General features: G+C 42.6%; 1 pseudogene; it reads right to left on the bottom strand.

Moving 5' to 3' along the window:
* Window positions 1-7,587: 7,587 nt before the first annotated feature.
* Window positions 7,588-12,040, bottom strand: LOC117474699 (annotated as a pseudogene).
* Window positions 12,041-14,984: the final 2,944 nt, after the last annotated feature.

A 14,984-nucleotide genomic window follows, 5' to 3' on the forward strand; every position in this document is an offset into this window, starting at 1 on the left:
AGCGGGACAACGGGAAACTCATCCTGAGCTCACACAAACACTCACAGCCGAATTAAAAACAATAAGTGTGGCTTGATATTGAGTAAGAAAAAAGTTTATAAACGCTGTGAGAATGGGTCTGCGGAGAGCATTTCTCCGCGATCCCAACTCGTCTATTACCAACCAGGGAGCTCTATGCAGGTCAATGGGACTCCATGTTAGTTGAAAATGTACTCTAAAGGTCCTGGTGTGTGAGGAGCTCCACGGATTGGTCCATTTTGGTCATGCGGTTCCCGGAAGAAACAAATGGAAAAAGAGAAATCTCCAACGAAGCGTTCTGGGGCAGCATAGACAGGTCTTTTCTGTGTTAGAGTTTTACTCGCTACAGGGTGTACTTTGAGGGTTTGTGACTCTGCAGACCGTTTACATGCATAAAAACCTTCATAACACACAAGGGGACGGGTAATAACCAGAAAAGCATGACATGGGACCTTTAAAGGAATATTTTTACGAAATAATCAGTGGATTTTAATTGAAAACTCTTGGACTCCATGTCATTTGGCCCAGTTACTCCAAATCTATGCAGTATTTTATTGTAATACTTAAGTGAAGAGGTATTCTTATATTTGATAGTAGTTTTATTTATTCAAACACACACACACACACACACACATCTCTCCTTTTCCTCTCTCAGTGTTGTCTGGTTAGCTAATGTCATCTGACCTAGTTAACTTTTCTGCCAGAGAAATTTAAATTCATTTAATTGAATTCATACACTAAATATAACATTAACAAACATGTGTGGTGTTCAATTCTTTAACATGTTCTGATTTGTGTCAAACATATAAAGTAACTCTTAGCTCAAAGACATGATTGTACAAATGTGTTCTTTATATGTCAGTAATCTCACAGACACCAGGGACCTCTCCCTGTATTAGGGACCAGGATTACTGCTTAATACAAAGCAATGACCTGATCCCATGTCCCCAAAGAGACTGATGGAGATTATAGGTATTTTTGACAAAAAGACTTCCTAAACTGGATCATAGGGAAAAAAGGCAGTATGTGAGATGTCATAGCAAATACATCAGTCAAAATCCACAACATATAGAGGTTTTATTCGACAAAATATTTATATTATTTGTTTTATGTTATACTTTTATTTAAAAGGTCAGTGCTTACAAAATCTTAACCTCTGATTTAATCAGTTTAGGCGTACAAACTGCTTTGTTGAATAAAAGTGTAATTTGAATGGTTTGATCCTCTAACAGGTTTTTTATTAGAAGTCTAGAGGTACAAATAGTTACTGATGTAAACACAAGACACATTCAAATGTAACATAGTTCACTTTCTGGGACTGGTCTTCTATGAAATTAAGTGCATCGTTCATTTTTAGTAATGGTAAAAAAATAAACGATTATTTTAAAGAAGTATTTTCACACAGCTATGAATGGGTGTAAGAGTGGGTAGTCGATAATCCTCATTAGTTCCTTTTTTTAGATACATTTGTACATCATCATATAGTTATTTTAACCCAAAACATGACCGTTCTTTGACACTTTTCAAGCCTATCCAAGCATTAAACAAAAAATAAATAAAAAGAAGCATAACTATCACATCAGAAAATAGTACTAAAGTCTTTAAATCGGTTGCGAGTAACAGCACGAACAAATATTGCTTCCCCACAGCCCAGGGGTGTTTATTGGAAGGCATGGTATTTTGTTTTTAAAACCAAAGGAAGTCTTTGCCTTCTATGGTTTGCTTGTTCTGTCATTGACATATTTAAATAGGCAAATAAGTTCTTCAAATTAAACAACACTACTCTTTACTATGTCATTGATCAACATCCTTGTGAGCAATGAGTACAAGCAGGGTTCGAGTTATGTGGGAGCCAATGGGAGCTGAGCTCCCATAAGGAGGGGTCTGAGCTCCCACGGACGCAGTGAAATCATACATCTGTGGGGGTCGCTAATACATTGCCAACAACCATTATTTTAATCACAAATAATGCATGTGTCAATGTAATGAGTATTATTGAAAAGAAAAACATGTTTTCCAAAAGAACAACGCATCTCTTGAATAACAATATGCCTGCACTGCACTTCTTGCACAATCTATGCCTGTGAGTGTGCTGCGCGAGCCGAGATCATGTGTGTGTGCGTAGTTGAACCTTTTCATACAGGGCCGTGGTAAGTAGGGGTGCTGAGGGTGCTTGCAGCACCCCCTGATGGAGGACAGGGAATCTGCACGTCCACAAGATTAAATGGAAATATAATACAAATATAATTAAAAAAAAATAATAATTCGGCCTTGATGTTCACATTCATAATTAAGTAAAGATAACACCCTTTTCACCCCGGTTACATTTTCCATGTGCCCTGAGAGGCTCAGTGAGGTAAAGGACTCTGAGTGTTTAGATAGTTCACTTTAGTCTAAGTTATCACAGTGTGTCTCAAACGGTTTTATCACAATTTATGTAAACAAATATTTCCAAGGCACACCTTTATAATTATTAGGATAAATAAAAACAGGTTTGAAATCATTCCAATGTATACTATAGGACAGTAAACCAACAATATCCTTTAAAACTGGAGAGATTAAAAAATATGGATAAATAAATAAATAAATGTTAACTGGTAAAATAAGATATAAATGAACCAGCAAAAATCTTGCCTAGGGCAGCAAATTGGTCAGAACCGGCCCTGGTGTCATCCCCACAGCACCCCCCATTCGAAACATGTTCCCGCGGCTATGTACAACAATACGCCCAAGCTGCCCCTCCTTTAAAAAAATGACAGCTCGTATCTACCTCATTGTTTTGTTTTTAGAAAAACAAAAACTAGGTGTGTCTTGTTCTTGTTCTATCAGATGTTTAATGATTCAACATGTGTTTACACTGTCCTGTTTAGATTCTGCCTCGTGTTTGTTCTCATTGGGCCGTATGGAACAACATGTTCTATTCCAATGCTCAATTGCTCTAGGTCGGATTTCCTACTAACGTAATAGACACTTTGGACATTTATTAATCCTAGTAGATTGTGAGTCATCACTAGGCAAGGCGAGGCAAGTTTATTTATATAGCACCTTTCAACACAAAGCAATTCAAAGTGCTGTACACAAATATAAGACAATAAGATCTAACAACACTAACATGTGTAGTCAAATTTGTCTGAAAATGATTTAGAAATGTTGCTTCATTTGGATGGAAAATTTGCGAGGCGAAAATGTACCTCACTCTTAGTTTATGAAATCATCAACTCACTATATAAAAAAATGAAAATTGGCATCAACAGCACGAAAACAAAACCGGTTGCAACCATGTTGTCAAAGTAGCAGCAAAAAGAGCCCAATGTGATCTACTGCCCGCTTGTTTGTTTGAGAGCTTGAACAACTACTGACAAGTGAAGAAATGCATGGATGAAATGTTGATGTGTGGTTCAGTTGCCTCTATATGCATTGAATACAAACTGATGATTATTTGCGATGTATTTATGTGAAGCAGTATTTTATTGGTGTTGCTGGTTAAGATAAGTATGATGTAACTATTTTATAGACTAATATGTAGCTTTATCAATAATGCCGTGCCCCTTTTTTTAAGCTATTTGTTTTGAATGTATAGTAGTGAAGTGGGAGTTTAAACTAACAGAGATTTATGCCCGGGCAGCCGAAAATATGTTTTGTGTGTGTCACGATCTGTCTGTGTTGTGTTTTGTCTTGTCTTTTTCTGTCTCTGGTTCCTGTTTTGTTTTGAAATGTTTTCCTCCTTGTGTCTTCTCTGTTCCTTCTTCCTGTGTTTGCCTTCCTGTCTTAGTTTCCCTGGTGTGTCTGATTGTTTGATTGTGTTCACCTGTTGCCCTTGTGTTTCTGCCTCCCTTACCCCAGCTGTGTCTCGTCTTGTGATTACCCCTCCCTGTATTTAGTCTTGTCTCTTCCTGTGTTCCCCTGTCGGTTCATTGTTGGTTTTTCCTGTCTTCCTCCATGTCAGTCTTGTTTGTTTCTCCTGTCTCCCACCATGTTGGTCACGGTCAGTTTTCTGTAGAACCTATGTGTTTCATGCCATGCTATTGTTAAGCTTTGAGAATAAAGCTCGTTTTTGTTTCGAGACCGTTTACCTTTTCTGATAGTCTGCATTTGGGTCCTACCCTTCCACGCATTCCTTACAGAATGAACCGACCAATTATGGACCCAGCGGATTATGTTTTTGATTTTGATGCTGAATTGCTTTCTCTGGATTACTCCCTTCGATGTCTTTGTACTGTGTGGAGTGGAACCTCGACTAGCAGGGAGAAAGAGGCTGTCCTGAAAAGAGCACAAATGGAGGTGGATAATGTGCCATGGCTGAGGAGCTCGTTGCCTGAATTTCTCAGAGTTTTTTCGCGTAGCCCTGAGTGCCAGTCTCCATTCTCTGATCCTTTTTTGGGATCCCGCCTGGCGTTTGGAGGTCCACGGAGCCTCCAAAAGACCTCAAAGAGACGCAAGGCCAGGATTCAAGCCGTGGCCCCAGCAGCCATGGTTCCAGCCCCAGCAGCCATGGTTCCGTCCCCATTTCCTGCTCCTGTCCAGGAGCCGTTCTCGGGCACTCGTCTGGCTTTTGGAGGTCCACGGAGCCTCCAAGAAGCTCATAAGAGGAGTCGCAAGTCCAGGCTAGCAGCCCGAGCCCCAGAAGCCATGCTTTGGGCTCCAGTGCAGGCCCCAGCAGCCATGGTTCCGGCCCCAGTTCTGGCCCCTGCAGCCATGGTTCCATGCCCAGCAGCCAGGGTGCCTGCTCCAGTACCGGCCCACACAGTCATGGTTCCGTGCACCAGTACCGCCCCACACAGTCATGGTACCGTGCTCCAGTACCATCCCACACAGCCATGGTTCCGTGTTCCGGTTCCGTGCCCAGCAGCCAGGGTTCCAGCCCCAGTTCTGGCCCCAGCAGCCATGGTTCCAGCCCCAGTTCTGGCCCCAGCAGCCATGGTTCTAGCTCCAGAACCGGCCCATACAGCCATGGTTCCAGCCCCAGTTCTGGCCCCAGCAGCCATTGTTCCGGCCTCTGTTCGGTCCAGCACGCCATTTCCCATCAGGGAAATCTTCTGGGCCAAACATGAGCAGACGATGCGAGCCTTAGTTGAAAGCCAGCAGTCCTTGGCTCGTCTCCTGTTGGCTCTACGGCGACGCCTACCCTATGTCCTGTTGCCGTATGAGGTCCGCCGACTACTCTCCTGCCGGGGGTCTTGCCAACTCCATGTCCTGTCCCATTGGGGTCCCGCCGACTACTCTTCTGCCGGGGGTCCTGCCAACCCTATGTCCTGTGCCGTTGGAGGTCCCGCCGACTACTCTTCTGCCGGGGGTCCTGCCAACCCTATGTCCAGTGCTGTTGGAGGGTACCGCCGACGACTCTCTGCCGGGGGTCTTTGCCAACCCTATGTCCTGTGCCGGTTGCGAGGTCCGCTCGACTACTGCTTCTGCGGGGGTCCTGCAACCCTATGTCCGTGCTGTTGGAGGTCCCGGCCGACTACTCTTCTGGCCGGGGTCCTGCCAACCCTATGTCCAGTGCTGTGGAGGTCCCGCCGACTACTCTCTGCCGGGGGTCCTGCCAACCCTATGTCCAGTGCTGTTGGAGGTCCCGCCGACTACTCTTCTGCCGGGGGTCCTGCCAACCCTATGTCCAGTGCTGTTGGAGGTCCCGCCGACTACTCTCCTGCCGGGGGTCTTGCCAACCCTATGTCCTGTGCCGTTGGAGGTCCCGCCGACTACTCTTCTGCCGGGGGTCCTGCCAACCCTATGTCCAGTGCTGTTGGAGGTCCCGCCGACTACTCTCCTGCCGAGGGTCCTGCCAACTCCACGTCCAGTATCGTTGGAGGTCCTGCCGACACCTGTTCCGCTGTGGGTCCTGCCAACCCCATGTCCTATTCTGTTGGGGGTCCCGCCGACACCTGTCCCGCCGGGGGTCCTGCCAACTCTGTGTCCTGTTCCGTTGGGGGTCCAGTCGACACCAGCCCTTGCTACATCCGGGGTCCCATTGACACCAGCCCATGTCTTGTTTGGGGGTCCCGTCTGCGCCTGTCCGGTCGGCTCCGGTTCCTGTCCGGCCGATACTGGTTTCCTGCTCGTCCTCCGGAGCTGTCCCGTCGGCGCCTTCCTGCCCGGCCTCCGGAGCTGTCCCGTCGGCGCCTTCCTGCCCGGCCTCCGGAGCTGTCCCGTCGGCGCCTTCCTGCCCGGCCTCCGGAGCTGTCCCGTCGGCGCCTTCCTGCCCGGCCTCCGGAGCTGTCCCGTCGGCGCCTTCCTGCCCGGCCTCCGGAGCTGTCCCGTCGGCGCCTTCCTGCCCGTCCTCCGGAGTTGTCCCGTCGGCGCCTTCCTGCCCGTCCTCCGGAGCTGTCTCGTCGCCGCCTTCTGGTTCGCCCTCGAGCCCGGCCCCCCGAGTGCCGCAGTCTTCGCCCTCGAGCCCGGCCCTCCTGAGTTCTCCAGCCGCGGTCTTCGCCCTCGGGCTCGGCCTCCTGATTCTTCCAGCCGCTGCCTTCGCCCTCGAGCCCGGTCCCCTGAGAGCCGCTGCCTTTGCTCTCATGCCCGGCCCCCTGAGTTCGCCCGCTGTGGCCGTCGCCCCTTTTTGGACTCTGCCTTGCCCCCGGGCCGTCCGCCCGGGACCCCTTTCGGGCCCGTCCTCCGGACTCCCTCCACCCACCCTTTTGGAAGTATTAGACTATGTTTTTTGGGACGTCTGGGATCCGTCCCTTGAGGGGGGGGTTATGTCACGATCTGTCTGTGTTGTGTTTTGTCTTGTCTTTTTCTGTCTCTGGTTCCTGTTTTGTTTTGAAATGTTTTCCTCCTTGTGTCTTCTCTGTTCCTTCTTCCTGTGTTTGCCTTCCTGTCTTAGTTTCCCTGGTGTGTCTGATTGTTTGATTGTGTTCACCTGTTGCCCTTGTGTTTCTGCCTCCCTTACCCCAGCTGTGTCTCGTCTTGTGATTACCCCTCCCTGTATTTAGTCTTGTCTCTTCCTGTGTTCCCCTGTCGGTTCATTGTTGGTTTTTCCTGTCTTCCTCCATGTCAGTCTTGTTTGTTTCTCCTGTCTCCCACCATGTTGGTCACGGTCAGTTTTCTGTAGAACCTATGTGTTTCATGCCATGCTATTGTTAAGCTTTGAGAATAAAGCTCGTTTTTGTTTCGAGACCGTTTACCTTTTCTGATAGTCTGCATTTGGGTCCTACCCTTCCACGCATTCCTTACAGAGTGCACACTTTTGGGCCTTTGGGGACTCCGTAGAATCGCCGCAGACAATTACATTTCAGGAAGTTACTTTGAAACTTGCATGTAAAGTTTCACGCTATGTTTTGCTAAATGAAAGTTAAAACGTTTCACTATCACTCATATCACTTTGTCTGATCTCTCTCTCTCTCTCTCTCTCACTCTCACTCTCACTCTCTCTGTGTAATGAGTTGATTCAACTTCTTAATGTCAGTCTAAACCACTGTGGGAGTTAGATTCTTTCACTAACATTATCTGTGTGTACAGGTCAGAGAATATCACAGAGGGGCTTTGAGCAACTGAAAGCATGATAAAGAAGTTTAAGACACTTTGAACTCAAATAGCTTCCTAAATGCAGTTTGATAACTAATGCAGTTTGATAACTAATATTAGTTGTTTTCTTTAATGGGCATATGCAGAAACACATGTCTTGTTTTTGTAACATAAGACATGCTGTGTCTTCAACTGTGATTGTTGGCTAGGCTGACATGTCATAAAATCCATAGCTGTGCATGTGCAAATAGTCCTCTCAGCGGTAGAAGAGTAAAACAGCAGCCTCAGTCATCTCTTTGGAGGCGCTCCAGCCTTGCTCCCTTCCCAATCTGTCCCAGTCAAATGATGGGAAGTCCCCACATTGATCAGTGAGGAAATAGCCCCCTCCCCCTATACAGTACTGGAGACACACAGAAGCAACAGTATGTGTAACAGTTGCTTTGTTGACAGACAGTAGAAGAGTGAAAATGGGTTGAGACTCACATGTTCAGTGTTGTAAGCACGGACCGGCTTGACCCCGGAGCAGATAGCCATGGCTGCACGTTCATTGTTTATTGCTCTGAATGTGAGGAAACCTGGTTCAAACTCCCCTTATATATAATAAGAAAAATACACAATTAAAAAAAAAAGTACCTTTGATTACAGCAGGACACATTTTGTTTAGTAAGTTGGTGTCTTCTATTTGGTCATTCAAGGATAACATTGTTATTAAACTTGGACATTAAAGATTTCATAATTCCTGTGTTTGGATTAAATGTATAAATTAATTGTTTTAGGAAATCTGCAACAATTAGTAATTAAAGTAATTAGTGATACACATGCTCATACATGATGGTTGAAAAGCTCTATATTATCTCCATTCCACTATATTAGAGTTTTACCTCTTGGATTGGGTCCATATAACATTTTTGGTGGACTCTTTGTCTCCATGGTCATACACAATGGGAATAGCTGGCCCTCTGTTGCCGGGGGAGCCAACGTTGTATCTTACTGGATATTGCTGGAAGATAAACGCAGCATGTAGTCGTAGTAAAATATTTTAGCCTGTAAAGTAGCAATATATGTTGTAGCAGGACAGGGGAAAAGTAAACACACTCCTACAGATTCCCTGAGAAAAATGGGAGAGGCTAATCAAGAGAGAAGCTGGAGGAAAACCAATCAAGGAAATGGCACCTGTGTGCTGTTAAAAGGAGGACAGCATGTCATTCAACAGAAAGAGAAAGAACCAAGAGGAAGTCGGATCCAGCAAGGAAGAAAGTGGATTCTTATGGACTTCATCAGAGAAATCAGGCTATTTTGGGGAGTTTTGCCACTGAACCCATGCTGTTGGGGGAACATTTAACTTTCCCCTTCCCAGTTAAACCCTGCAATCCGGTGATCTACTCTGGCCTGTCACCCTCAGATAAGTTATTCTCACTACACCAATATCATTTCCCCTCCTCTTGCACTCTACACCGAGAACTTTAACTCGGACTCGAACAGAACTTTACAACTATACTTTCACACATCCCTAACCCCTGAACTACACTCTTAAACTGAGTGACAAAGGACAAAAAATACTTCTTCCCCCCCCCACACTCACTCACAGTCAATCCCCATGATTTAAACAATCGTAGGCTCTCGGAGTCACATACTGTAAGTGATTGATGTTTTGTGAGTTAATGTGACTTATTTGTTTGTGGTTTATATATAAATGGATTACAATTGTTGATCGGTACACTGTACAAAAAGGTAAAGCTGGAAGCAATTAAAAAATATATATATACTGCCATGTTGCCTAATCTATAATAATACATTATGTTAATTATATTTGTACTTATCTGAATTTACTATTTGTTAATTATTTATTAACCAATGCTTTTAAATATACCATGGAGTAGAAAAGTACAATACATACTCTGACATGGTGGATTAACAATATGAAGGAGCATAACATGGAAACACTCACATTAGACACAAATACCTACATTTTTCTTGATTAAATATAATTAGTCAGGTTCCACCGCTGTGATTTAACATAACACACAATGCACTACAAGTTACCATGAACATCTGAAAGAGGTTTCCTCCATACAGGCGCAGAAAGTGGGTCTCAGTGTGGTAGCGGAGGATGGCTGCCAGGTTTCCAGTGCTCCAGTGGGACGTTGTTGGGAACGTGCCACACAGATATGTCTTCTGCCATGATATCATAGTAGCCTGGATTCTGTGGAGGTTACACACTACTGTCAAAATGGCAACTGTGGCTTAGATATCATATTGTTCATAAACAGCTGTGCTTGTGAGATAAAAAATAAATGTATGTGCAATATTTCAAGCTTGAAGTCCATGACGCTTTCTTTATCAGTTACAAAATGCAATTTTTTGCGCATTATAGTTGCTGAAAACACCGCTTTTTACTACACTTTAGTGGAGTTCTTTTCTGCTGGTTTTATTTTTGCTGATTGACCACATACACTCAGATACTGGCTATGCAAAACAGAAGGGGCTCATTATCATAAAAGAACGTTGCAAAAAGTGCTTTTTTATGTGTTTTTGAGGCAGTAAACAGCATATTCTTTAACAACAAAAGCACGGTAAAAACCGACGTTTCAAGCAATTCAAATATGCCAGTGTAACTAATAAGGGAAGCGTCATAAAAAGCAGCATTTTAAACTTTTCCGCGGACAAAACTGGTCAGCATGGGAGACCGTGCTTTCTCCTCCCTGGGTCCACGTCTGTGGAATCAGCTTCCAGAGAACATACGGACCTCTGCATCACTCTCAGTTTTTAGGAAATGCCTCAAGACCCACCTTTTCCACACCGCATTTTACTGACTGTCTTTTACTTTATTTATTTATTTATTTTTATTTTAAACCTTTTATGCTCTTAACCTTTTATTTTTATTTTTTATATTACCGTATTTTATTCAATATGCTCCTTTTAGATATATTTTTATTTTATTTGTTTTATTCTTTTTCCTTGTAGCTTTGTGAAGCACCTTGAGATGACGTTGTTTTTAAAGTGTGCTATATAAATCAAATGGAGAAAATGGCACTGATGGCTTTCCATACTAGTACCTTAAAATCATCCGAGGTGGCGCCCTCTGCTGCTCCAAAGGTGTTTCTGTTGGACCAGTTTCCGTCTCCATCTGGTAGGTTAGCATTGTTACCCTGTTGGCTGGACCAGCGATCTCCCACTGTGCACCGTCCATAGATGCTGTTCTCATGGACACTCGCCACCAGCGTCCAGCCGCCTCCAGCTGTGGTCATATCACAGAAAGTCTGATAGACCATGCCATTAGCAGTGGTCAGGAAGTACAACCCATCTGGAAATGTCATAGTTTTTATGAGTTAAAACATGTCTTCTAGGGAAGTTTTACAGTACACATTGAATTAATCAAATACTTTCATTTTAAATTGCACAAGAACATTTGTCTAATTTTCAAGTATTGCTTACCTTCATGTTCATTGTATCTGTCTATGATCTCCTTACAGCTCCTCGCAACATACGTGGACCTGTTCCTTAATTTCTCTAAATGTTCAAAGTTTGTCCCGAGGTTTAGAGACCTCTTAACATCCTTTGTGCCTGTGATGGTGAACACATACAGTATACTGAAAATGTTATTCAAAAATAATAAACAATATAATAGTAGTGATATGGAAAAGTACAGTGTATGAGCACAATATACTTTTGTACATGCAGTTATTGTGTTTTTCATTATCTTTACCTGTTTGTATAGAGGTGCAGAATCCATGTTTCACTGACAGCAAAACAACCAAAAACAAAACTGTGAAGCATAACATTTCTGTAAAAAAAACATATCAAATATATTAAACTAGATGCAATATGCTATAACACAAACAACAATTAATCTAAAAATCATTGTCATTTAGTTAGTAGATACAATTGTTTTATACAAAAGTCTTAAGGATTAAAAATGTAACAAAAGATTGTTTGTCTATAACAAATAACAAATTATTCCATGCCCTATAAATCACAAGGTGTAAAGTTTATATTTAACTATAAAAAGTCTAAGACAGAAATCACATTTTCAAATAAAATTGAAACCTTTAAAGATAAAAAAAAAACACTAAAACATTTTATCAAAATCAAATCAATTAAAAAACATGTCACATTCATACAGTACATATAACTTCTCATGCATCTACAAATGTCCTTAAACTAACCAGTTCCAAGTGAAGAAAGTTGTCCTTGCTGATAACATAGCTGAGGCCCATATTTATGAATACTATATTACATTTAAAATCTTGGAAAATTACAATAAAAGCTTACTTGTATCATGAAAGAAGTCTCCGAGAGCATATGAAACAAAAATCTGAAGGATTAAAATCATATTAGAAAATGTTTTTAATTGCTGCACAATTTTCTAAACACCCGAAAGACATATAAAGTCAGTGTAGCAGCAGAGACAATATTTCAGGTTTGTTAAAAATACTTCTTACCGACTGAAAATCACTGTGCTCTTTAACAGTATGACCAAATGTAGATGTTTACCTCAATAGAATTGCACTGTGTTACCCTGGAGAGTAAATCCTGTCCTGGGTAAAAGGACATCCACTTTGCAGTTATAACAGGATAACTTTCCGTGTGTGTAAACATATATATATTTGTTTTTCTTATTTGTCTCCTGTGAGAGCAAAGTTTACAATTTGAGCGAATCTGACCGGCACAGATCATTAATCATCAACCAAATGTTATTTTTACTGTTGCCACATTTTGAACTCTGTGTAACAAGATGCTTTCTTGTGTTGCGATTTCAACAAAATGTACAATCCTATAGTCTTTCGCCTATAAATGGTTTTAATGATAGCACAGTCTTTATGAAACAGTGCTACATCTTGCTTGTTTGATAAGAGATACAATGCAAATACAATACTCAAGACCTCTAACACAAGAAATCATTTTGCCACCTAATTTCACTTTCCTGCGAGGGTGAACATACATATTCCTCTTGAATCCTCTTGAATGTATCAAGCTTATTTTCTGACCAGTAAGACACGAACCATGACAACTTTTTTTGTTTCTGTGTGTCCCTCTCTGAACTATTTTTAGAGGTTAGACAGACACTGTGAGACACGTTCACTAATAATTGAACTGCTTCAAACAGCAGCAGGAATGAGAACCGGCAGCCGTTGTGCTCCCAGCTGCACCAACATGTGACTGTCCGCTGGAAACATTTACTTCTTGATAATGAAGTCTCTTGATATAAAGGTGTGGCTTCATTTAGCCTCTTTACAACATGTGTCTAATGTCCTTTCTATAAAACCTTCAGAACACAAACATTTCCCAAATTGGGATCAATAAAGTACTATCTTATCTTATCTTATCTCTCTCTCTTATTTTGTTTCCACTCTGGAGATTCAGTTTTTGTTAGTTGTGTAGTCACAAATAAAAATGAGGCTGGATCAAAAATGGTCATACATTTAACATGTAACGTAATAATAATAATTATGGTAACACTTTATATTAAGGTACACATATTCACCATTAACTAGTTGTTAATTAACATGCATATTAGCAGTATATTGGCTCTATATTCAGTATTAAACACTTATTAATGCTTTATTCTATATGACCATATTCTACAAGTACTAGGCCATTAGTTCAGAGTTTTTCCTCAATAACCCTCTAATTAGTGCTTATTTATTGTAAGGAAGTTGTTGTACATGAGTTTTGGTCTTAATATGCTCAATATGGGCCTAATAAGGCAGTAGTACCACAAGAATAGTAATTATCCCATAATAACACCTAACAAATATGGTCTATTGGTACCACTTTACAATGAGACTACCCTTATAAAGGATTCCTTGCAATTCTTATGTAACAATACATGAATCTATAATTGTTGGAGGTGTGTGGCGCAGTGGGTTGTGCGTAGGTGTTCGGATCAGGGGGTCACAGGTTCAAACCCCACTGCAGTCAGCATGTCGTTGTGTCCCTGGGCAAGACACTTCACCCCAAATTGCTCCTGTGGGGATTGTCCACAGTATTGAGTAGGTAAGTCGCTTTAGATAAAAGTGTCTAACAAGTGACATGTAGTGTAATGTAATAACTAAAGATTAGGTATTTCTAATTCCCTATTTTAAAGTGAAGTCTTGTTCATAACAAATAAGCTAGTAGTTTGACTCTAATATGTTAATTAACAACTAGTTGATAGTGAATAAGTGTACCTTAATATAAAGTGTTACCATAATTATAATAATACATTTAATTTGGCAAGAGCTTTTTCACTTCACAGTGGTAATAATAAATAAATACAAAGATAAGAGATTTTAATAAAAATCGAGCAATGAAAGAACATTTAGCACAAGGACACAACATTAATCACAGCCAGTCTGAAAAGGTGAGTTTTAGTCAGTGTAGTCTCTGATGTGTTGTGTTCCAAAGGGAGGGGGCAGCAATGGAGAAAGCTCACCCCCCCCCCAGGTTTGATGCTTGGTTCATGTGGAGATAGACAGGAGGTTGGTTTCTGATGAGCGCAGGCAGTGGGAAGGGGTGTGGTGGTGGAGCAGGTCGTGAGGTAGGAGGGGGCCTGGATGTTGAGGTCTTTGTGTGTTAGAAGGTGCAGGTTTTGGAGGATGGGGGTGATGTTGTCTCGGGAGGGGTTGTTGGTGTGGAGGCGGACAGCGCAGTTCTGGATATATTGCATGTTTATTAAGGATGTTGGAGGATGTGCCATAGAGAATGCTGTTACAGTCATCCAGTATTGGAGTGATGAGGGTCTCTGCAGCAGAGAAGGAGAGTGATGGGCTGTTGTTTTTGTATTACTACACTAGACAAGTAAATCACACTTATTATTAGTCAACCTTCTATGTTAAAGGTCCCATGTCATGGCCATTTCTACTGATCATAATTCCATTGTTGAGGTATACTAAAATAGATTTATATTGTGCAATTTTCCAAACTCACATTGGTTTCTCATACAGCATCTCTGTAAAGTATGTGTATTCACCGGTATTCACTCTGTCCTAAACGGCTTGTTGGAGCTCCTGCCCCCACTCCCTGTGAGCCCAGTGTGCTCTGATTGGTCGGGACGTTGCGAGGCTCGCTGCTCAGTGAGCTGGCTTACTGGTGTGGTTTCCGGGTCGGCGATACAGCGGGACAACGGGAAACTCATCCTGAGCTCACACAAACACTCACAGCCGAATTAAAAACAATAAGTGTGGCTTGATATTGAGTAAGAAAAAAGTTTATAAACGCTGTGAGAATGGGTCTGCGGAGAGCATTTCTCCGCGATCCCAACTCGTCTATTACCAACCAGGGAGCTCTATGCAGGTCAATGGGACTCCATGTTAGTTGAAAATGTACTCTAATGGCGCATTTCCATTGCAGCGCGTAGCTCGCTTTAAGCGTGCCGTGTCGTGCCGTCCACTTTTTTGGTTGTGCTTCCACTAGGCCTCGTTCCGGCGCGGCACGGCGCGGGGCCACTTTTTCCCCTCTTTTCTGGCCCTAGAAAATTGTGGTTCTATCGGGGCCAACAAACAGGGCTGAGTCGGGCTGAGTATGCT

Source organism: Trematomus bernacchii, unplaced genomic scaffold (genome assembly GCF_902827165.1).
Source record: "Trematomus bernacchii unplaced genomic scaffold, fTreBer1.1, whole genome shotgun sequence".
Classification (NCBI taxonomy): Eukaryota; Metazoa; Chordata; class Actinopteri; order Perciformes; family Nototheniidae; genus Trematomus; species Trematomus bernacchii.